At 37.7% G+C, this 24395-nt stretch overlaps 1 pseudogene; it reads right to left on the bottom strand.

The window, feature by feature from the left end:
* Positions 1 to 7005: 7005 nt before the first annotated feature.
* Positions 7006 to 8944, bottom strand: LOC107136047 (annotated as a pseudogene).
* Positions 8945 to 24395: the final 15451 nt, after the last annotated feature.

Below are 24395 nucleotides of genomic sequence, written 5' to 3' on the forward strand. Positions count from 1 at the left end.
CTGGGGGTGGGGGGCGGCTCTGCCCCTCAGCAGACCGCTGGGCCTGCTCTGTGGATGGTCACAGTTCCCTCTACCTTGCCAGCGCAGGGGGAGGGGGCGGCTCTGCCTCCCTGAGGCTGGCTTTGAACTCACAATCTTCCTGCCTCAGCATCCTGAGTTGCTAGGATTACAGGCATGAACCACTGTGCCTGGCTGAATACATCATCTTCTTCTCTCCTAGCCTTAAGGTTTTGACAACAAAGTCTTCTCATTGTCTGATGATATTCCTATATAAATGATTTCATACTTTTCTATTGCTCTTTTTAGATTTGATAATTTCACTATAATTTGAATGAGAGTAGGTTTTTGTTTGTCAAATCTATTAATATGCCTTTGCACTTTCTAAACCTGGATATCCATATTATACCATAGAATTGGAAGGTTTTCAGCATTTTTCTTTTCACTTCTTTTTTCTTTTTTTTTTTTTTTGGTATCAGAGATTGAACTCATGGGCACTGGACCACTGAGACATATCCCCATCTCTATTTTGTATTTTATTTAGAGACAGAGTCTTACTGAGTTGCTCAGTACCTCGATTTTGCTGAGTCTGGCTTTGAACTTTGATCCTCCTGCCTCAGACTCCCAAACTACTGGGAAGGATTTTTTTGATTGAATAGGTTTTCTATGATTTTTTCCTTTACTTCTAAAACACCCCTAATGTGACTGTTTGCTCACTTAATGGTGTCTCATAAATCTTGAAATCTCTCTTCATTTTTTTGAATTTTTTGAATTTTTTAAAATTTCTTTTTAACATTCTGACTTTTTTTTTTTTTAAAAGACCTGCCTTCAAGTTCAGAGAGGTGAATGGGGTTAGAGCTCAGTGGTATAGAATTTGCCTAGCATGTTCAAGTTCCTGGGTTCAATTCCCAAAAATGAAAAAAATAAAGAAAAAGGAAAAAAGAAATTCTTTCTTCTTCTTGATCAATTCTTCTCTTGAGGGCATCAGCATTTTTTTATATTATATTTATTAAATTCTTTGGCTCCAAGATTTCTGACTGGATCTATTTTATTATCTCTGTATTCTCTTTTTTCCTAATTTCATTGAATTCCTTTATTCTCTTGCATCTCCCTAAATTTGCTTAAATAATTCTTTTGAATTCTTTGTTAGGCAATTGCCAATTTTCTTTTCTCTGGGGTCTCGTGGTAGAGGTGGTAGAGAGTTTTTGTGTTCCTTTGGAGGCTTCATGTTTCATTGTCTTTTGTTTGGGGGGGGTGTATTTTTGTTTGTGTATTTTTGTTTATTTGCTTATTTAATAGTTTTTTTAGTCAGTTTTTTTCTTTTGTTGCTATATTGATATCAGGTGGGTTGATTTCTACTATCAATTTTGTAAAGTGAGGCTTTATGATGGTGATATGTCCTAGGATGTTGTTTGGATATGCAATGTTGGCTTTGGATTCAGGTGAGTGCTTTAGGATAATAATCATGTAGCTTCTTTAGACGCAATACTCTTAAGCAATGTTTGTAATGCCTTAGTGGCCTAGGCTATAGGGTTATCAGATTGCATGAGAAACTTGAATGTAGCTCTCTCTCTTTTAGACAGTGAGGTCATTTGTATCTTATATATGATATGCTTTCCTGTGTTTGTGGGCTTCCATCAGTTTCTGTGAATTGTGAGGATGGAGCCACTCTGGTAAGCCCAGGTGGGTGCAGTACATCATGTCCAATAGTGGAGTGGGGTTCCTGTCAATTTGTGGGGGCTGCATGGGTGCTTGGTTACACCAGTGAACCCAAGTGAGGCATCTGTCAGTTTCCAAGCCCTGGATAGTAGACTCTATTGGGCCTCTCACTCTGACCTGCTCAGGGAAGACTGCTCAGCTGCTTTTCAGTTGACTATCTATTGGGTTCTTAGTACCTCAGTGTGTCAAACTCTTAAGAATGTGATGCTCAACTGTTTATTGGTGCCAGAGAAGGATTAGCAGGGCCACCTGGTTGCCTCCTGAGGCATTTCAGGGCTGAGACTTAAAAAAAAGCTTCTCAGGCTGCTTCCTAACATTTAGGTGGAGGGCAGGACTATTTGGCTATTTACTGAGCCTCTGTGGGCTGAGATGTTTAGGGCATCCCAGCTGTGTTTTATGGTTGAAGGTAGGTGGGTAAGCTGCCTGGCTACTTCCTGGGAGTCTCATCAGGCCAGGCCACTAAGGGCTCTTTCCTCGGCTGCTTCCCAGGTTAAGGGTATATGAGCAGGGCCAGTTGTCCGCTTCTGGGGAAGCATGAGCATGGGCAGGGTGACCTGGCTATTTCCTGTGGGCTTACACAGGCTGACCCTCTAATTGTAGGATGCCCAGATGATTCCAAGGTTGAGGGATGGTGGGCAGGGCTTCCTGGGTGGTTCATAGGGTTGGGACTAGAGACAGTTACTTGGCTGCTTCACCCTCCAGATGCATTATAGCAAGAGCCCTTTCCATACTGAAGGAAGTTCCTCTTGGGTTGGGATTAATCAAAGATATGTGATGGCAGATGCCATATACTTGGTTGCTTTCATTATAAGGCCACTGGGTAACTTAAAGCTCTGCTGTGTCCCTGTTACATCCTCACTGTACTCCTGAGGCTCTGCTTCAAACACTCCAGTGAAATAACTATTAAATTTACCTTGTTTGTTTTCCCTCTTTTATTGTGGAGAAAAGCATTCCAGGCACTTTTAGTCAACCATGTTTTTCCACCCTCAATGTCTATCTTATTCGAGTGTTCTTTCCCTAACTCATCAACTTGCAAAGAAAAAAATTTGTAATTGATGTTCCTCTTGGTAATTAATACTGGGATTATTAAAAATATTGACCAAATGCAACCATTTATAATAAAAAATTTCTGAGTTATAAAAAGAAAGACATATGGAACTGTCTCAAAATTCAAACAATTATCACAAAAATGCAACAGTCCAATGATATATTTGGTAAATTAAATTAATAATAATGAGAGATGAGAATATTAAGATGCAAAATGTGCAAAGAATAATTACAAATTGAAAAGAAAAAGTAAATGGTCCCATAGGAAAAAAAAAGAACAAAATAAGCAACTTAGGTAAGAGCCAAGCCAATTGACTGATCAACATTTGAAATAGGCTCAAGTTCTTTAATAGGGAAATAAAATTAAAATAGCAATGAGATATATTTTATACCCATTGGACTGTTAAAAATGAAAAGGAATGTGTATGCCTTTACTCTTGGTAATACTTGAAAACAAGTATTTTGATACATGATAAGTGAAGTTGTTAATTGTTACTGCCTCTTTGGAAAGTTGTCTGGCAGTATCTTTTATCATGTGAAATGTACATTTTCTCTGAGTTAACATTCCCACTCCTGGGACACTTTCCAAACAGTAAATCATGAGTAATGACACATGTGGAAGGTTGTTGATTGTAACATTTTTTATAATAGCAATAAAACTCTGGAAAACTCAATAGCAGAAATACTGAATAAATTATGATACATATGGTATGATGCAGGATATCACACAGCCATTAAAATAATAAATTAGAGTTGTAGCAGTTAATTTGTCAGGTGATCAATGAGTTGTTTTTTAATCAGAAAAAAAGGAGCACATAGAGACTTATAAATAATTGATCCCATTTTGTTAAATAACCCACAACAATGTATAATGTGTTAGTGTATTTACCTGAGTATATAAGCATAGAGAAAAATATTAGAGAATATATTTTAAATCGCTAAACTAGATTATGTATGGGATACATACAAGCATGATGAATGATTATAAGCACAAGCGTAGAAGAATGCAAGACCTAATTTAGAATGTGGAAAAAGAACAAAGACTTATAAAATAAACCCATGTTTTAGAATATGTTTGACCTATGAATATATAAAATCTGTTATACATGTTTATGTATATGTATATTTATACATATTATATATATATATATATATATATATATATATATATATATATAGGTATCATTATATAGAGATGTTTATCAAGACATATATCTAATTCTGATCATAAATTATACCCAGAAATACTGACCAGCATCTTATTTTATTTTAAAATAGTACTTATTACAGAAAATGCATATTAGAGGAAAAATGGAAAATATAGAAATGCAAAATAACTATTTAAAACATCCATAATCTGCCAGTGTGTATGCCTAGAATCCCAGCAATTTAGGATGCTAAAGCAGGAGGATTTCAAATTTAAGGCCAGCCTCAGCAATTTAGTGAGTTCCTGTCTCAAAATTTAAAAAAAAAAATAAAATAAAGGGCTGGGGATATAGCTCAGTGGTAAAGCACTCCTGGGTTCAATCTCTACTACAGAAAAAAAATCCATACTTTTACTACCCAGAGGTAGCAAAATTTGAGACTTCAATTAGTGCATATATTTCTTAAATATAGTATAGATACTGTTTTATAATTATCTCCTTCAAGTACCATGAACATCTTTAATAGTTAATTCTCCTCAGGAACAAAACTTTATAACAAATATGAAACTCTTTCTTCATAGCCACATGTCAGGTCCTTTCACAATGCTCTCATCTTCAAACCATACCAATAAAATTGGGAACGGAAGAAGATGAGCAATAAGGATGTAACTAGATTTGAAATTTCTACTTTTCTTCTAAAATCTGTGCTGAATCTGTATAGAAGACATCCTTTTTTCTTCCCTCTACTCATGAATATATGCTAATATCTGTGATATTAACATCACTATCTAGGTTAGGAATAGGGAAGAAGAACTGTTGTTACAAATTATGTTTCAAGGCAACATGTAAATTCTTGATTCTCAAATGCTTCAGCACCATTTGTGTAGGCAATGTTGCACAACCATTCCTCTTTAGCAATTATTATAGTACAGTTTCAGATTTGACTTTGTTTTTTCTGACAGAATACTCAATCAACAACATTTTGAGCCAGTAATTTCTTGTCTCTAATATACAAGAAATCGTCAAAGCTGGCTTCTATGTTGGAAATAGTTACTTTAATTTCATTCTCAAATCAATTACCTAGGTGATTTGATTATCTGAATACAGCAATAGTTGACAGGATCTAGCTTTTACCTCATTTTGTTTTAAACACTATCTACTTAGTATTCAGGTCACTGTTTTATTCACCATTCTCTATTCCACCCAGGGAAGAAGTAACCCTGCTTCACATTCCTATGGTTGTAATGATGTCACAGACCAATTTGAATTTCCAACTGCCATACCTATCTACTCTGTAGATTTGTCAGCTACTAAATATTACTTAAGCCATATCAGCATCATCTCCCCTGTTCCTGACCTTTTCTGGATTTTTTTACTTACTCATTTACTTACTTACTTTTTGGCAAATAGAATTACACCATCTTCCCACCACTACCACCATCACTACATTTATACACCTCCTGTTGTTGCCCACCACCTGCCCCCACAGCCTACTGGTGCATGTCTTTACTCCTGAGTACTCAGAAGTGGAAATAGGCTTTTAATAGCTGCCTCTCATTTCTTGTGAATTAAACCCTCTCAAGACCAGTCTGTTTAATCCTTCACATTTGAACATTTTGAACTGCCAGAGCGCATTAGAATTCAAGTTAACTTGTTCTGTCATATTCAGATTTTCTCTTTGTAAAAGACCCAAGCATACATCATACCCTATTTCTCATACCTTAAGCACACAAGAAAATGGCTTGAAGTAACCCAAAAGCCCGGTGGAGAGATTTAATGTCCATCTCCTACAAACTAAATGCCAGTCAGGATAATGTTCTCTGGATTTCTCTGGCTTCATATTCATTCATATTGCCTGGAATTCCTGTGAGATTACTGCTGTCAATTTACCCACTGTAATTAAATAATATTCCTGTAAGAAGCCACAAAGATCATCTCAACTAGACTATCATATTGGATCATTTTTGTATAACCAATTAGTTATAGTTAAGCAATATTGCTTTAGTATTTACTATTAGCTAATTTTTGATCTTCATACTACACTGCTTCAGTGTAGGTGTCTATCTACTGTTTCCTTTTTCCCCAAAGAGAAATCGTGAATTAATTGATTTTGTGAGGTTGTTATGCAGAACTAGCCATTAGAATTGACTCCATGAGCTATTACCTATAACTCAAAGATTCCCTTTTTCAACACTTCCCAAAATTTATTTTAAATATAGTTTAGAAAATCCTTTACCCCAGAGAAACATTTTTATATTTTGTAACAGGTTGTCAAGTCTGGGAAAATGATTCAAAGTCATGGACCTTGACTGGCTAGTCTCTCATTTCATAACAAATTTTTAGTTGTTTGCCTCACATAGAAAAGCACATTTCATGGATATTGGGGGAGACAAATTGACATGCATTTCCTTGGATAAACAGGATGCTTTTAAAAATTATACCTTTAGGCTGCAGAAATTAAATAATGTTCTAATACTTATAAATCATAATAGTTTACAAGGATAGATTTTGAAGCCCAACAAGTCTATGCTTACATCTCATATCCAAAACCTATTAGCTCATTACATCTGTAAAATGAGGAAAATAAAACATAACTTATGGGGTTGCTATGAGATTTGAATAAATTCACACATACAAATACCATGACAGTATCTATTCCAGCTAATATTTACTCTCTTAATGTGGTGTTAAGCGATATTTTGCTGAAGAGCATATCTTACTTCAATCCTAATCCAGAAAAATACTGTCCTCAATCTTTGTTGAATGCAGCTTCTTTGCATAATAATAATAATAATAATAAGTTTTTTTCTAGACACTACTCAATACTGCCCATACTTTGATTGTGGCTCCATTGTCAATAGCTGGCAAACTTGGGACATGCATTTATTTATTTATTTATTATAGTACAACTTATATATTTCAAATGTACACAAAATTAGTATCATTAACAGTGTCTTAAGATTAATTGCCTTTGAATGGGAGCTTCCTTTCCAGTACTTTGAGCTCTACAAGATGTATCTAGAAAATTTATTTCAGTAGAAAATGAAGACTGCTTAAATTACATGGGGAGGGGAGGGCCTGTGGTTTTTCTTTTCAATTAATTACTGTAACACTGTCCTTCTGGTGGCTGAAGGAGTTTTATATTTTCTTTAGACATCATTAAGTGCCCCAGTTCTTGCAGAACAACTTTGATGCTATATGAATTCTGCCATTTTGTTTGCACTGATATGGCTCTTGGGTCCACAACTCCACTAGAACTATTAACTCCATTCATAACAATTTTTGTTACAGATCTTACAAAGGGCTGTGTTTCTGAGTATTTAGGTTCACATTCTGTTTTAAGCCTGTATATTTAGTTTTCATAAATTGTCTAAGCCCATTGTGGCTGCCATCTTGCATCACTGTTGCTCAAAGGCTGGTCCCATTCATTTCTTTTGATGGTCCGTGTTATAACTTCCTGTAAATTATGGAGTGCTGAGCTAGCGAAGTTAAAGAACTTTTAGTTCTAATTCCATGGATTCAAAAATCTTGGAATAATACAATTTGGGTTTCATGACTTAAATATTTATTTATATTTTCCCTGATGATTCAGTTTTCTTGGTACAGGTAAGCAGTTGATTTTTATCCTCATCATACTTCTTTCGATCCATGAATCTGGATTTTCTTTTTTCATCCAATTGAGAGAATAGGTAGTGATGCTTTTTTAACTACAGACATGTTGCCTGTTAGGACAACATGGAGCGGAACTGAAGAGAAATGTTAATGATATTCACTAATTAAAATGTGGGCCTTTAATTAATAATTGAACCACATGAGAAAAGAACAAAAAGATGCAGAGATCTCAGAAAACCAGGGAGGGCTGAAAATCCTGTAGAAAACGAGTAGAAATAAAGTTTGGGAAGTTCCTGATTACCGTTTGTCTTTAAGAGACCATTAGAAATTAGAGTTTCTGTAGAGTTATGAGGAGTAAAGTCATATAACAGTTTGATGGGGGATAATTAGGGTTAGGAGGGGAAACAGAATTGTGGAGTGTGAACTGTATTGCCTGGAGACCTGGCGCCCTCATACTAATCACTCTCTGAAGGGAAGACTTTAAATAATCAATAATTTGTACAACACTCTTGATTTGTAATTCAATTCATCGTTTTAACATTCCTCTTTAAGGAGATAAGCCTGCCTTAGCTCCCAGCTTTTATGGAGATCCAAGCTGCACATAAATAAATAAGACACAGGCATTGTAGCTGTTAGAGGGTGGAGATTAGTGCATAAAGATTAAGTGCTTAGGAATTTTCTATTGAGTAAAGCCTTTTGAGTGAAGGCACAAAACAGGATTATCCCAGCAGCATGAATATTAGGAGGCATCAGCATCATTTTTCTCCTCAGCAGTGCCCCTAATTATGAGCATCTTGCAACATTTTCCCTGGCTTGTGGCATTCACTGGTCCTTGTAACTCAAATGCATTTCATTTACTGCCTTGAGCCATGTGTTCCAGCTTGTTTGGAATCATTTAAGTGCATGGTTAGTCTCCCTTTTCTCTGTTGACATCTGGACAAATCCATTCTCATTTTCCACCACTATGTCTCTAATTTTACTAATAGATAAGGCTTTGTCAAGTGATGCTTAGTGTTTGTTTACTCAGAGGAATATTAATATTTTTCTTATTACTTGCATCATGGTTTCCTAGCAGGGGAAATCTTTGAAAGCACAAAATAACCTACCTAGAGGACTCAAGGGAACCTAATCAATTGTAATGGGATCAACAGGTAAAAAATGTTGGTGTTGCTAACATGAAAATAATTTAACTCTTCACAATTTACTTAGTAGGCATCTACTGAATTTCTGCTTATAATTAAGGCACTAGAATGCCAAGGCAGTATAAAGCCCTGTATCTCTTTTCCCAGAAACTGACTCTTACAGAAAGACATAGGATTGCTCAAGTGCTGGGTTTATTGTGGCTAGCAGTGAGAAGACTAGAGTAAGAGTGACCTTCCAAGAGAGATTTCTATTCACAGATGATTCCCTTGTCTCACCTGCATCTACCCAGATTTGACTACCAATTCTAGATGTCCCTCTTGACTTACTTCTGTAGTTTGAAGTGTCCCCCAAAGCTCATATATTTGAAACAATTTCCAAACTCATATATTAATGATTTTTGGAGGTGGGATTTGGGTGAGGTAGTTCCTTCATGAATGGACTAATGCATTCATGAATTCTTGGACTAACAAGGTATTGAGGGAGTGACTTTGTTAAAAAGCAGGCTCTCTCTGGGATGCTTTGTCTTGGGATCAGATGCCCTCTGATGTTTCAGGATTCATTGAGAAAGCCCTCACTAGATGCTAGCAGATGCTGGCTCCATGCTCTTGGCCTTCTCAGCCTCTAGGACCAGGAGATAACTAAACCTCTCTTCTTTATAAATTACCTAGGCTATGATTTTCAGCTGTAACAACATAAGAAAAAATAAGACAATTCCCTATGGTAATGTCCTTATTATGGTTTTGTACATCTCAGATTCACTAAGCAATTTGGAAAGTAAAGCTACCCTCCTACATATTTAGCACAGCAATCAAGTACTGCATAAATGTTTATTGAATACTATTAAGAGTAGTTAACATTGATTAAAATTTTACTATGTAACACACTATGTACTGACTTTTATATATACTCTTCACATCACATTAGGGACAGAACAAGGGCCTATATTAGAAGAACGACAAGGGATAATGTCTCAATTAAGGATATTTTAAACAACAGAAATTCCTCCAACATTATTTAAAGTTGGGGGGAAATGGGAGTTGATTGGAAGATTACTGAGAGACTTTACAGAAACGAAAGGTAGTGATTGAATTTGTTTCAAAAGGTACTGTTACCAGGAAGTCTATTTGGGACATAAAGCGATTTTTTTCTTTTTCTCTCTTTCCTTGGTGTCTTATTATTGTTTGTCTTCTTTCTTGTGATTCCTGTCTGTTGATGCTTTTGCTGATTAACATGCAGGTGGTGCCATGTGATCATACCACAATGCTATTCTCAACTCTCAAGTTTGTATCACACCATTCACAAAGAGCCAGACTAGACTGGGAGTGATATATGGACCTCAAATCCATATCCTAAGAGACACTCTGATTGTCCCTGTTTTGATCAGACCCTCAAGCCTGTCTGGTCAGGTGGGCCAGGACACTGGTGCCACATTGCAAACATGACTACTTGTGGCTTGTGCCAAGGGGTGGAGATTTCTTTCTGCACATTTATATAGAGCATAACCATAGTTCCAAATGAAGGAATGCCTACTTTAAATCCATTTATCTAAAAAGGCAATGAGTATTTGTGCTGACCATTATTGTACCCCCTAAGCCTAGCATGGACAATTATAAATGGGCAATAAATATATGTTGAATGAAAGAATAAATGGATATTTTTCTAAAAGGACATATACAAAATACCTGGGGAGAGAGGAGAAGATAACCACACAAAAATACCATTATCATAAAAATTGCTAGCTTCCAAAATAAAGATTGATAAATAACTTCAAGGACTATACCTGAAAATAAGGCAAGCAATTTGTCCCAGATTGCCCAGAACTTTCCTGGGTTTTTCACTAAAAAATTACAAGTCATTGGAAATAACTCAGTCCCTTGAAAATAGATGGATAGTCACACAATCTGATATCATATCTCAGCTAAAAGGCACTAACTTAGTTCTATCAAGAGCTGCTATGTTTTGACCAATATGATCTTTTCAGTCCATGGTAAAAAGCTTACAAGTCAACTATCCCTTCCCTGTGAGGACTTGCTATTACTCATCTCTTACTTTGTTAACTAGGTACCTGAACTATATCTGGAAATTGGATTATGTCAATAAAAAACAAAGGGTATTGTCTTGTATGGTGCTCAGTCCCTGAAATGGTGTACTCTAGAGTAGAGCAGGATTAGCTCTTTGGCTATACCACAAATGGAATGATATAGTATAGCTTATTATATAATGCTTCTCTTAGAGTCCAACTTTTTAATACTAAGGTGTTGCCTAAGTGCCCTGTGAATCATAGAGATATAGAATTGTCTGGGTTTTATAATTATGGAAAAGTAGTAACCTTTTGGTGGATTTTTAAATGGTCATTCCTTGACACCAATTCTCTTACAAGTGGGGTATCCATATTTTCCTACTTACTTTGGACAGTCTCAGATTATGTCTATAAGCCTGGTTTAATTATTAGTAGCACCGTCTTTCACCCACAAAAGTGTCCCAGTATGGAAAAAATGTAACTAGGTTCAGGGGGAAAATTATATAGCTATTTAACTTATAAGTACAGTCATGTAATTCCCAGAACCTAATCATTCCTAATGCATTTGAAAAGCAAACTCCTGAAAGTTCAAAGGGATCACTAGGCTCTAGAAGTGAGGTGCTCAGAACAATAAGCAGACAGCTCTAGTGCCTCTTATGTCTCTTAAATATTTGCAGTAGCAAATAAAATTCATGATCACCAAATACACTAAAACACCAGCCTCAAATATAATTTCCCTTCAATATATAGATTAACATTTCCTCCTAAAAAGAAGTAAGTTTAGTTCTGTATTCACCTGTGATTCTCTATATTGAGTACAATATACCTTTCTGGTAATTTAACTTGCAAAGTTAAATTGCTTATTCTTTGGGGGCATTTGGGCTCTTTTTCCCCATCTAAAGTATTGATTTGACTGGGCTGTGATAAACGTGTTACTCTATAAAGTTCTAAAGCCTTGCATGCTAGTTCAACCTAAAGGAATCTAGAGTTCAGAAGGACATTAAAGGGTTAATAGATACTGGAGGAAGCCAAGGAGGAAGGAGGATTCTGATCCTTCCTTGCTCAGGAGGGTCATTTTCTTGGCCTCAGTTACCTCCCTCCAAATGGTTGCCAGGTCCTCCCTGCTCCTGACAACTGCCATTTCCTACTACCTACTGCCTGCTCCTACACATTCTGTTCCTTGTATGCGTTGAAAATGTATGAAGAGTAAAAATTTGTTCCCATGATGTAGGCTCCCTATTTACCTCTTTTATTGTTTCTCTTGCTGAGAGAAAACTTTTCAGTTTAAGTAAGTCCCATTTGTTGATTTTTGTTATCAACTTTTGTGCTATGGGTGTCCTATTAAGGAATTTGGAGCCCGACCCTACAATAGGTAGATTGGAGCCAACTTTTTCTTCTATCAGACGCAGAGTCTCTGATTTGATATCTAGCTCCTTGATCCACTTTGAATCATGGGAACAAATTTTTACTCCTCACACTTCAGATAGAGCCCTAATATCCAGAGTATACAAAGAACTCAAAAAATTAAACAATAAGAAAACAAATAACCCAATCAACAAATGGGCCAAAGACCTGAACAGACACTTCTCAGAGGAGGACAAACAATCAATCAACAAGTACATGAAAAAATGCTCACCATCTCTAGCAGTCAGAGAAATGCAAATCAAAACCACCCTAAAATACCATCTCACTCCAGTAAGATTGGCAGCCATTATGAAGTCAAACAACAACAAGTGCTGGAGAGGATGTGGGGAAAAGGGTACTCTTGTACATTGCTGGTGGGACTGCAAACTGGTGCGGCCAATTTGGAAAGCAGTATGGAGATTCCTGGGAAAGCTGGGAATGGAACCACCATTTGACCCAGCTATTGCCCTTCTTGGACTTTTCCCTGAAGACCTTAAAAGAGCGTACTACAGGGATACTGCTACATCGATGTTCATAGCAGCACAATTCACAATTGCTAGACTGTGGAACCAACCCAGATGCCCTTCAATAGATGAATGGATAAAAAAAATGTGGCATTTATACACCATGGAGTATTACGCAGCACTAAAAAATGACAAAATCATAGAATTTGCAGGGAAATGGATGGCACTAGAGCAGATTATGCTTAGTGAAGCTAGCCAATCCCTAAAAAACAAATACCAAATGTCTTCTTTGATATAATGAGAGCAACTAAGAACAGAGCAGGGAGGAAGAGCAGGAAGAAAAGATTAACATTAAACAGATACATGAGGTGGGATGGAAAGGGAGAGAAAAGGGAAATTGCATGGTAATGGAGGGAGACCCTCATTGTTATACAAAATTACATATAAGAGGTTGTGAGGGGAATGGGAAAATAAACAAGGAGAGATATGAATTACAGTGGATGGGGTAGAGAGAGAAGATGGGAGGGGAAGGAGGGGGGATGGTAGAGGATAGGAAAGGTAGCAGAATACAACAGTTACTAATAGGGCATTATGTAAAAATGTGGATGTGTAACCAATGTGATTCTGCAATCTGTATTTGGGGTAAAATTGGGAGTTCATAACCAATTTGAATCTAATGTATGAAATATGATATGTCAAGAGCTTTATAATGTTTTGAACAACCAATAAAAAAAATAGAAAAAAAAAAGAAAATGTATGAAGGTTCAGACTTGAAAGATGATTTACATAGGTTAAAGTACTTTATGTAATGATATAATCTTTTTATCTCTTTTTATCCCTTATTAGAATAAGTTCTGGGGCTGGGGTGGTGGCTCAGTGGTAGAGTGCTCACCTAGCATGCATGAGGCACTGGGTTCAATCCTTGGCACCACATAAAAACAAACTAATGTATCCACCTAAAACGAAAGATAAATAAATAAATATTTTTTTAAAAATAGAATAAGTTCTATTTTTTTAAAATTGCTAAGTTTGAAAGTATAAATACCTGGCACACATAGAAACAGACTAAACTGGAACTGAATGAAAGGCAGTTTCTTCCATCTCACCCATCTCCTGTTCCCATGTCCCAGAAAGATAACCATTTCTTGAGTATCTTCCCAGGAAATTTGTACACATACCCTACAAATATAAATCCTGAGCTCTACTGTCTACTGATTGCAAGTCATCAGAAATTACCCATAGAGAGCAGAGTCAGATACTGTACAATTTTGTCATATATGCAAACTCACAACTTATCTTTCCAATTATGGCTTCTTCCTGTCCCGATTCGTCCAGATTCATTGCCAGAGCCATTTTCCTAAAATACCACTTTCCATATGTCCTACTCAAAGAGTCTCTGCTGCTTCCTGTCACCTTTTTCTAAAGCTGACTTTCAGAGTTTTCTTTTACCATGCTCCATTCTATCTATTCTAATGTCAAGTAATGTTACTAATGTGAATATTATAATTATTACAAATCCTATATCTGAACGTTCACCTCCAGGAACTTCAATTTCACTTTGTCCTCTGACAAATATCCTCAGTCTCATCTCCTGGACCCTCATTAATTTTGTTTCTCTGGAGGATCTTTTCTCCCCTCTAGCTCAGGGAATGTTCCTATACATGATGCCTAAACCTTGCATTGCATGGGTGAGAAAATGTTCCTACCAGGATTAAGTGATATCCTACGAGGCTCATGCCTGTTTTCTGGAGGAGATAGAACTAATATTTATCCTGGATCATTAGTTTTTGCTTTAAATTACATTCCTTTAAACTAAATTCCATAAATAGTACAAGTAGCCATGAAGAGATAGTGTGGTAAAATGCATTAGTTTATTGGGTTTCTTCATTGTTACGTGTGCATAAGGTAGAAAGTAATCACAGTCCATTCTGGAGTGAGTAGACCATGTTGCTGAGGAGTCCTGGAGTACAGCAGCTGAGCTAAGCAAACTTGGTGAGTGCCTCTCCACCTTCTCCTTTGTAAATGGGGCCAGTGACACTTACCTTGCATGCTTCAATAGAGAGGGAGATTTTTCTGCACAGAGAAAAAGAGCTTTCATTTAGGATTACAATTTCCATTTCTTTTCCTCCCTGTTATCAAATGTAACGTATGAAAATGAAATAATGTAAAGTGCATGTTGAAGGGAGAATGTCCAATGAATTTAGCCTTACTTATTTATCCAGCAGCTTGATCCCTCTGATACTGGCTTAAGCCAATGAACTCCTTCACTCGAACTTGCTCCACATCCTTCTCCCCACAATATGCTCCCACTTTCTACTTCCTCACCCCTATACTCAACCAGTCTTCCTAAATGACTGTGTACATGAAATTTTTGTAAGCCATTTGCTGCAGACACTCCTCTCTATCAGGATACTCTTTTTTTTTTTTCATTCCTTTAGTTTATAAAGCTGAGCATGTGTCTCAACAACTTCCTCCCTTATCATCATATTCTGGCTATGATGCTCTATGTACTTGTCTGCAGGTACATATCTTGAAGCCCTTCCTCTACTCCTGCCAAGGCCCCTACTCTCCACAGCTAGATGTTGGTTGGTTTAGCCCATTCTAGCATCTGCCGAGGTTCAAACTCTGTGGCTAAAAGTTGCCTTGTGACTTTTACTGGTCCTAGGCAGGTACTTTTGGGGACATTTTCTGCACAAAGAAATATTAAGATAGACTTACAGTTGTGTTGCTATAAATGCAAATATAATCTGGCCTGTGGTTCTGTTTATCTGTCATTAATAGTACACTTATATTTTTCTTCTGATCTGTGTTAAGACAAAATGTTTTCATGGGTCCCTGAAAATACTGTGGGTCCTCCTATTGTGCCTTCTATGCTGTTAGGTGACTCAGCTTTTTGAGAGACAGGTGTTCTTGGAGTTCAGTTTTGTCATAAACTTGAGACACACCAAGAGAAAGAAGGGGCACAGGTGAATATAAGAAAAGTAACCCTTTTTGTGTGTCTGCAGTAACTGTTTCTCACTTTAGAGCTTGATGCATCCTTTCTAATTTTTTCTCCCCCTCACCTAACTTCTGCAGAGTGAATGCTTTCAGCTCACTCTTAGGCCTACCCTTTTTCAGAGGATTTCCCTTGAAGCATGGATTTGTCAGAGCTTGGGGAAACTGCAACCTTCCTCAGAAGAAGGGAGGCTGACCTGCTTTTGCTGGAGACTATGACCTTTGATAGTAAGACCTGTGGTGGCTGCTGGTTTTTCTCATGTTATGACTTCAAGGTAGCAACTAAGATATTTGATTGAGAGGCGCCATCAATTCTGAATCCAAACTTATTCAATTAGCCTCTATGTATCTTTGACGAACAATGGAGGAGCTCATAATGTCCACACCAGGAATGGAGGAAGATGTCTGGGAGATGGCCCAGGCCCAGGCCCTACTCAGTTGGTCCTCAGACAGTTGTTTTTCTCAGAAGCCACTGTTACAACATTTATGTCCCAGGAGTGGACCACTGAAAAAGACATTTTTTAGAAGCCTTAGTAATAGGTGAATAAATGCCTTAGGGGAGAGAGACTAGACAGTGACTTAAGTAGAGGTAGAGATTGTACACTGTGAGGAAAAAGAAAAGAAAAGACTCTGGCAAAGCTGGAGAATTGGAATTTGCCTCTGACCCTCTTTGGAATTTCTTAATGTTGTAACTTGGCCCTCTGGGGGTCTCCTAGGTCAGCAGAGTCTCTGGGCCAACACTAAAGAAAAGGTAATTAGGAGTCTTGCTCATAATTTCTTGATCCTTTTAGGCAAGGAAAACAAGCTAATGAGAAGTTAGCCTCTAGACAAAGGCCAAGTTCTACACAAAATTCTCTCAATGTAGGTTACCTTTTACCCTCTTCTTCCTTTACATGTCTGGGCTACATAGCCGTTCTCTGGATTTTAGCCAATTGAAGATTAGAAATCAGATTCATAGTGTGATCTAGAATCAAGTCACTAATGTTCCTTAATTCCAAAATTATTCATCAGTTCACCATAAAAACTGAATGTTGTTCTAGTACACAGATTTAGTCAGCATTACACTTAATATGATCAATTATAATTCAAGTCATTTATGTAGGACATTATACTTCCATCAAAAACCAAGCAGTCCTGGATTAGTTCCCAGTTTCCAGTCATAGGATTTCATTACTATGATTAGATTTCCAAGTACCTAATTATAATCTATCAAATCAAATACAATAACAGAACCATCCCTGAGGTCAGATGTGGTCATGCACAGTCTTTAGCACAGGTGGTTAGACCACTAAGGACAAGACAATGGTGCTGCCAGGGAGAAAATCAAAATTGGACCAAATCATTAGAGATATATGCATGATTCATTTTGTAGAATCAGCATAGTAATCAATTACTTAAAATATAGCAATCCACATAATCTTTAATTAATTTGTTTTTTAGCCAAACAATCCTTCCTCATAGAAATGCACTAGCAACAAAGAGATGAAAGTTATAAAAAGTTTTCATTTCCTCAGGTTAGTAGACAATGGAGCTTTCTGTTTTGAACTCAGGTAAAATGGAAATAGTATGTTACTAAGTATTTGCTCAGTAGTCTTGGATCACTCTCACTATTATTGATCCCATCTGGACATACAATTAGAACAAACTACTTCACTATATTGGGACTCGGTTTTCTGACCTGTCAAATGGGGATAATAATACTTGGCATGTCCACCAATCTCCATTGATTTGAGGAATATGAGGACTACAATGAAAAACATGAAAAACAAATACGATGCATTACAGGGAAATAAAACTAAAACTGCGGAGTGTTACAGAGGAAGCCTGAGTGGTTTTAGAGATTCAAAGCAAAACACCATTCCAAACCAAATGTAAATGAAAAAAGCTATATATTTAAAATTACTCCAAAATTGAATACAGTATTTTATTAATCACTTTTTTTCACTGTAACAAAATACCTGTGATGACAAACCTAAGTAGAACAAGGGTTTATGTTGGTTCATGGTTTCAGCCCATGGTCACTGGGCCCTATTTGGGCCTGTGATGGTGCAGTAGGTTGTAGTGAGAGCACATGGCAGAGGAGGCAGAGGAAGCCTGTTCACCTCATTGTTGGTGCAGGCCCCAAATGGCTGGAGTTAGGCTCCCTCCCGAGTCTTCCAGCTATGTGATGAATTTAGTGTGTAGCCAGGGCTGGGAGTTGGCTACCTCATGGTTAATCAAGGCCAGAGACACTCTGATTCAGCATATGTACTCAAGGTCATAAACATTAACTTGTAAGCATGCACCCCCTTATGTAACCTGTTGGCAGTGTGCCTTCTTTGTTTGGCCTGAATATAAAAAGTGGCTATGGTAAAGACTCAAGGACTACAAGGGGCAAAATGAAGACTAAAATGGAACTGGCTGGAGTCTGAAGCTAAAGCTGGAGGCTGGAGGCCATTACCACCTCTGAATAAAGCTTGCCTACTATCTTAACTGCATCTTGCATCTTCTTCCACCTGCCAGGACCCTGAGTCTGTTTCCTGGACCTGAGCCCCTGCAGGAGGCTCATGGTGGTGGGGAAAAACAAAGAGAGAGAGGAAGGCAATCGGCCTTTAAAACATGAGCCTTTGGGGATACTCTAGATCCAAACCAGAGAAATGTAACCCCAATTTTGATTTCTACTACAAGAGTTCACAAGAAATGCTTCATATAGATAGTAGTAGTTATAATTACACTGACTATAGATGATTGACAATTTTTTTCTCTACTTTGAGTTTTCTCCAATACCTATTACCTGCATATTGGAAAATATATTAAATATATCAATATATTAGTATGCTTAATATATTGATATATTTAATTATCTAAAAATAGTTAAACGTATAGTCGAAAATCTCCTCATTATACAGGTGAAAAAACTCAAGACCAAAATAATGAGGCAATTGCTTTATATCTCATTAGTAACAAAGCTGGTACTAGAATCCAGATTGCCTGATACAAAGGAATTGCTATCAACACTTCCAGTTCTGCACGATTCAAGAACACAAGGAACTAAAATTTGATGGAGTTCATTTACCTCATATTTTAAAACATCCCTTTCAGACCCTCTGCTTCAGAGAGGGAAGGGTTTTCAAGATTTTTGCAGGGGTGGGGGGTGGGAGGGGGCGGTAAAGAAACAATGATCATTACGGGGCAGGTGGTGAACCTGCTTCTTGAGAGAAAAACTGGAGGAAGAAATTCTAAGCACATGTTAGAAGAAGCATGCTACAATGGAGACAATACTTAGTTAGGAGGTGACTAATCTAATTTCTATAGAGTCATTTTTCTAACTGCCACCAATGAGTTATGTGATTGTGGTGTAACTAGGGCCAACTCTCTTTACCTCTCCTCCAAGGATCTTAAAAGAGAAAGAGTGAAAAGACTGTCAGGTGATCTTCAATTTTCTTTTGAGCAGTAACATTTGGTTTAAAATGCAGAACATTAACCTTAAACACACACATGAAATTACACTTTCAAAAACAAGCACATTTTCATAGACATATCACAAAGGAATTTCACTTTTTGCTAAGAGACAAAAATAACGCATACAATGACAAACCAGTATTTAAAAACACAGATGCCAAGCAGAAAGCAAATGCCTGGTGTGCTAGATGGGAGTATAAAATCCTCTCACCAAGCAGTTTGAGCAGTGGATTGTTTGTAATCATGAAAACAGAGAAGTCAGCAAATTGTAGATTGTGATAGCAAGTAAATAGCGAGTGAGCTGGAAGTGCAGCTCAGTGGCAGAATGCAGACTTAGTACGTGTGACACCTGGGTTCAATTGCCAGAACCAAGGGGGAAAAAAAAATATATGTAGTGAGCAAAAAAATTCACTGCAGAGACAAGCTTGTTGGAAGAAGGTGGTGAAATTTCCCAACTTCCCCTACTTCTTGCATGCTCCTTTCCTTGTCGAGTAGGACACTCTGGGGAAAACATATGGCCTCTAGCTGTGAGGGCTCTCTAGATTTTGTGACTCCTATATTAGAGGTGGTGGTGGTGGCTGAGCTGGCATTACACATTAGTGCCACAGTGACAGTGGGGTTTTCACTATGTCTTCCTTGGCCCTGGGCTAGGATTTTCCTCGTTCCAGCCAATGTTCTCCCCTCAGCCTTCCTCCTATCTGTATGAGGAATTGTGATCTGAGGACTCCTGGGATCTTCTGCTAAAACTCCCTTTCCTTTGAAAGTGAAATTCTTACTCATCTTCACTGGCTACCTGCCTCAGGTGGAGAGAACTTGGGACGTATGGAAGTGAGCCTAGAGAATCTGCCTCAGGTGTTCACAAGAGTTCTGCCTCATTTCACCTAAAATCTTTTCTGGTTAGTCACTTTGTGAAGAGGTTTCTTTGTTTAAGGATGGAGCATGGGCATGAGGAGGCTGAAGAGAGAAAAATAATATATGGGAGAAAATATGAGTTAGTTTTACTGTATCACAGAAATAAACTGTATTCTCTCTCCTTAGTCGCCCCTGCGATTCTAGCACACCATTTTCTTCGCAGACTTTCATTCAAAGATTAAAATTATCATTTAAAGAAACCCTGAAGAACAAGACCACTGACCTAAGTTTTTACTTAGTTCCAGATCTTTCTGAGTGAAGATTTTGGAAGGGATTTGGAATAGAATATGAGAACCACGGCAAAACCCAAGGGCACGGGGTTATGAATGGTATAATTGGTGGGATTGGGGTGGGTAAAATTTAAACAGGTGTTGATAGGTAATGTTCTTTTATTAAAATGATCTGTGGTACTGCCAAATATCAGCTTACTGAGATGTTTCTCATTCCCATAGAGTCATTGTGTAGGAGTATCTTCAGGGTAAGTATTCTGTTTTAGATGAGATGCTTTCCAGAAATTCATGTGTGAGAATATGCAAGAAAATTTAGAGATGAAATGATTGGGTTTGAAAATCTTAACTTAATCAGTGCATTAATCCACTGATAGGGATTAACTGGGTGGTAACTATCGGCAGATAGGGTGTGGCTAGAGGAGGTGAATCATTGAGGGGCGTGGCTGTGGGGTATATATTTTGTCTGTGGCGAGGGACACCCTTTTTCTACTTCCTAGTGACCGTGTCCTGAGCAGCTTTCTTCCTCCACCCACTTCTGAAATGATGTTCTGCTTTACCTCTAGGCCAAAGCAGTGGAGTCTCCTGCCTATAAACTGAGACTTCTGAAACTATTGAGTACCAAGTAAACTTTTCTCCTCACAAATTGGTATTATCAGGTCTTTTGGTCAGGACAACAAAACACAGTAAGCAATCATGATTATTTTTTTAAATAAGAAAAAAGATTTTGGTGGTACTGGGGATTGAATCTAGAGGTTCTCTACCACTCAGCTACACCTCCCAAGTTTTTTTTTTTTTTGCTTGGGGGGGGTGCGGCTTGGACTCAGAGGCACTCAACCATTGAGCCACATCTCCAGCACTATTTTGTATTTTATTTAGAGACAGAGTCTCACTGATTTGCTTAGCACCTCAATTTTGCTGAGGCTGACTTTGAACTGGCAATCCTCCTGCCTCAGCCTCTTGAGCCACTGGGGTTGCAGGAGTGCACTACCATGCTCAGCTCCAAGTCTTTATTTTGAGACTTGCTGTGTGGCCCAGCTGGGTTTGAACTTGTGCTCCTACTGTTTCAGACTCTCAAGACCCTGGAATTATAGGCATGCACCATTGCTCGTGACTACATTCATGATTTCATGTAACTTTAGGTAAGTTTTTTACATAAAGCAATTTTTATTATAAAACTTTATGTAAATTTTTATAAAATTTATATAATTTACAAAATTCCCATTTTGATGATTTTAAATCAACCAGAAGATTTAACAGAAAGATCGTATCCATCAGTATGAAAGAGCCTAGTTTATATTTGCACAATTATAATAGTTATAATCTATATTTTCTTTACAGGGAAGGAGAATGCTGGGATTATGATGGGAAGAATGGATACACTGAGGCCAAATTTGAAAGAAATGAAGAAGATGGAAAAATAATTGACTAGAGACAGAAAGGTAAAAGAATGTTTATTTCATCTTGGAAATACCTATGTTCTCTATTTAATAGAATCATTAAACATCTCCTTTCTCTAATATTTTTATTATTAAAGATCTGGTCCAGCTAATGAAGAACATGGAATAAATCATAGTAAAATGATTCATGATTCCTGTGGCTAACATTACTGGCTCTAGACTTCACAGCCATTTCCACTTCTTTCATCAATGGTTCAAGTATTTTTTAAGGTGCCCTGTGGAGTGAATAATGACCTGTAGACTTATGAAACAAGCTGTGGTTATTGGATCAAGAAAGAGATGTATAATTTGAATAACAATGTAGTGTAAGAGTAGCCAAAGATGGGGGGTTGGCCATTTACATCAAATGCTAAAGAAAGACCTAAGGGACTTGGAGAAAGCCTTGGATTTGAGAATTAGGAGGTCACCTACGACCTCTAAAAGAGAAGATTAGGTCAAGTGCTTGTTCCATAAGACTACAAGATTTATGTGGGAATGTAAGGTGAAGCCATGACAGCCCCAAATCTCTCTGCCTTTTGTTGGGGCATTCAAAGAAGCAGCACAGTATTGAGAAGACGGCTCACTCTCAGAACCTTCTTCACCTTTATCCCTGACCTGGTGTTATCACCATATTGTGAGATTTTTCAGATAATTCTCTTCTCAAAACTCTTTCCAATTCTGCCCTTTCTCAACTCTATAATAAATAGTCATTATCAAGAAAATTCACCTTTTCCATGCTGTCTTTCTATGTGGACAATATGCTCTAAAGCAGTGCCATTTGATTTGTAGAGTTCTGGAGGCCACTCATAAATACCACTTGTGGTGCTTCAATATGTCTTTCCAATAGCCAATGTCTGTATGTTAACAAAACGAACAAAATAAAACAAACAATAACCACCTAACTGGGTAGATTTTTATGATCCATGGGATTATGGAAGGAACCTGTTCCTTTCAATAAGAAGATGAATAGCTGGCAAGGGCAAGTTCAGAGGGCTATTTAGCTTTGAGACAATTTTTTATTTAAAAAGGGGGATTTGAATGTGTCTTGTGTCTCTTCCACTGTTCATGGCAAAAGTTTTAAAAATCAAGTTTATTGATATACAAATTTTATATCTGATAGCTCACCTCTTTAAGTGAAAGTGCTTATTTCAATGGTTTTAAGACATTTAAAGAATTGTGGAAGCATCACCATATCGTGTCTGATATTAGACCATTTTCTGCATCCCATAAAAGAAACCTGCATTTTTTAGCAGTCACTGCTCTTCTCTCTTTACCCAGCAGTGATCCATCTACAGATGGACAGACATCATCTTAGGTGCCTCTCCTTTGTCTTTCAGGTGAGGAGTTACAGCTGGTGAGACTGATAAGCTCACAGGCCTGGTTTCTCTGATAGGGGTTTGAGACACCCATGCATCCAGGTGCTTCTAATGGAATGCAGTAAGTTCACAAGTGATCCTTTTTCACTAACATAATTAATTTATTAGTTTGGGCCTCACGATTATACTATGCAGGTGGTGGTTGTGTACATGTATAAACAAGGTATAGAGTCGTTCTACCTTGTACTCAAAAGTTATTAGTTACTTATGGCAAACTACTTTATAAAATTGAGTAACTAGGACACTGCTGTTCTATATGACATGAATAACTCCGGGAAGGGCACAGCCGGCTCTCCACAGGACTCCAGAGGAGAAGGATCACTCACTGCTGGAGTCCTGTGAGAGTGTCTGATGGGTGGGGATGAGATGGAGACCATGAAGAGTGTGAGAGTCTTGCAAAGAAGAAGGCATCATCAGCCGGGGTGAAATGGGCAGTCACTTGACACCAGTACTTTCTAATCAAGTGAGAGTTATAAAAAGAGATTAGGACGCCTTTGATAAGAATGCCAAGCAACTCTCTGATAGTAGCAGCTTACCCACACTAATCAAGATATTCATATTTTCTGAGTAGCTCCAAGTCCCATGTAGTTTTTGGAGCCACAATTCAACCACTTCAGTGACTTGGTGAACCACTCAGTGTCCTGAAAGTCACATCCTTGATCTTGGTTGAGGCATAGATTCCCTCCGGCCTCAAATGCCTGATGACTGGTTATCGAAATCCCTCAGCATGTTGATATTTTTCTCTATTTCCCAAATCTCTATGAGGCAGACATGTTAGTAGTTAGAAGATTTCCCAGGGGAGAGGTAATCCCAGGTCCTTATGTTAGTCTAACCTGCTTCTGCCTCTTCCTATTAGATGTCCCTTCTTTATAATAATCTGAAAGTTCTCTTCTTTTGTTTTCCTTTATAAGTAAATATTTGAGCAAATGTTACCTGACAGGGGAAGAACTGACAAGCCTGAAAGATTTTCTTATCTATTTTCTGAAATCTGTTCTGATCATCCCTCAGACATATTTAAGTCTCTTCTATGTGGCCATAAACCCTTACAATTGGCTTTCCATGTGTCAGAAGTCCTGGCTGCCCACAAAGGGAAAAAACGCTTGGAGGCTCCCCCTCACATCTTTGCTGTTGCTAATAATGCCTTTCAGGATATGCTTCACAGTTAGTTTTACTTTTCATTTTCTAGAGCAGCTACTATCTGATCTGCTATTTCTCTTAAGTGTCACCACGTGGCACTTAAACATTGTGAGAAGAGCATGGCCTTTACAGGGATTTAACACAGTGAAGCCCCTCTTCTGGATAATGTGTGGGCAAAATAGTGCTTACCTCCTATGGTTACTGGGATGATTATCTTACATGTCAAAGTGAGATATTTTAAAGTGCCTGGGTTGGTAGCTGACCCAGAATAAGCCCCCTTTAGATGTCAGCTTTTATTACATAAAGCTTTTCTCATAC

The sequence above is a fragment of the Marmota marmota genome, unplaced genomic scaffold, assembly GCF_001458135.2.
Source record: "Marmota marmota marmota unplaced genomic scaffold, marMar, whole genome shotgun sequence".
Lineage (NCBI taxonomy): Eukaryota > Metazoa > Chordata > Mammalia > Rodentia > Sciuridae > Marmota > Marmota marmota.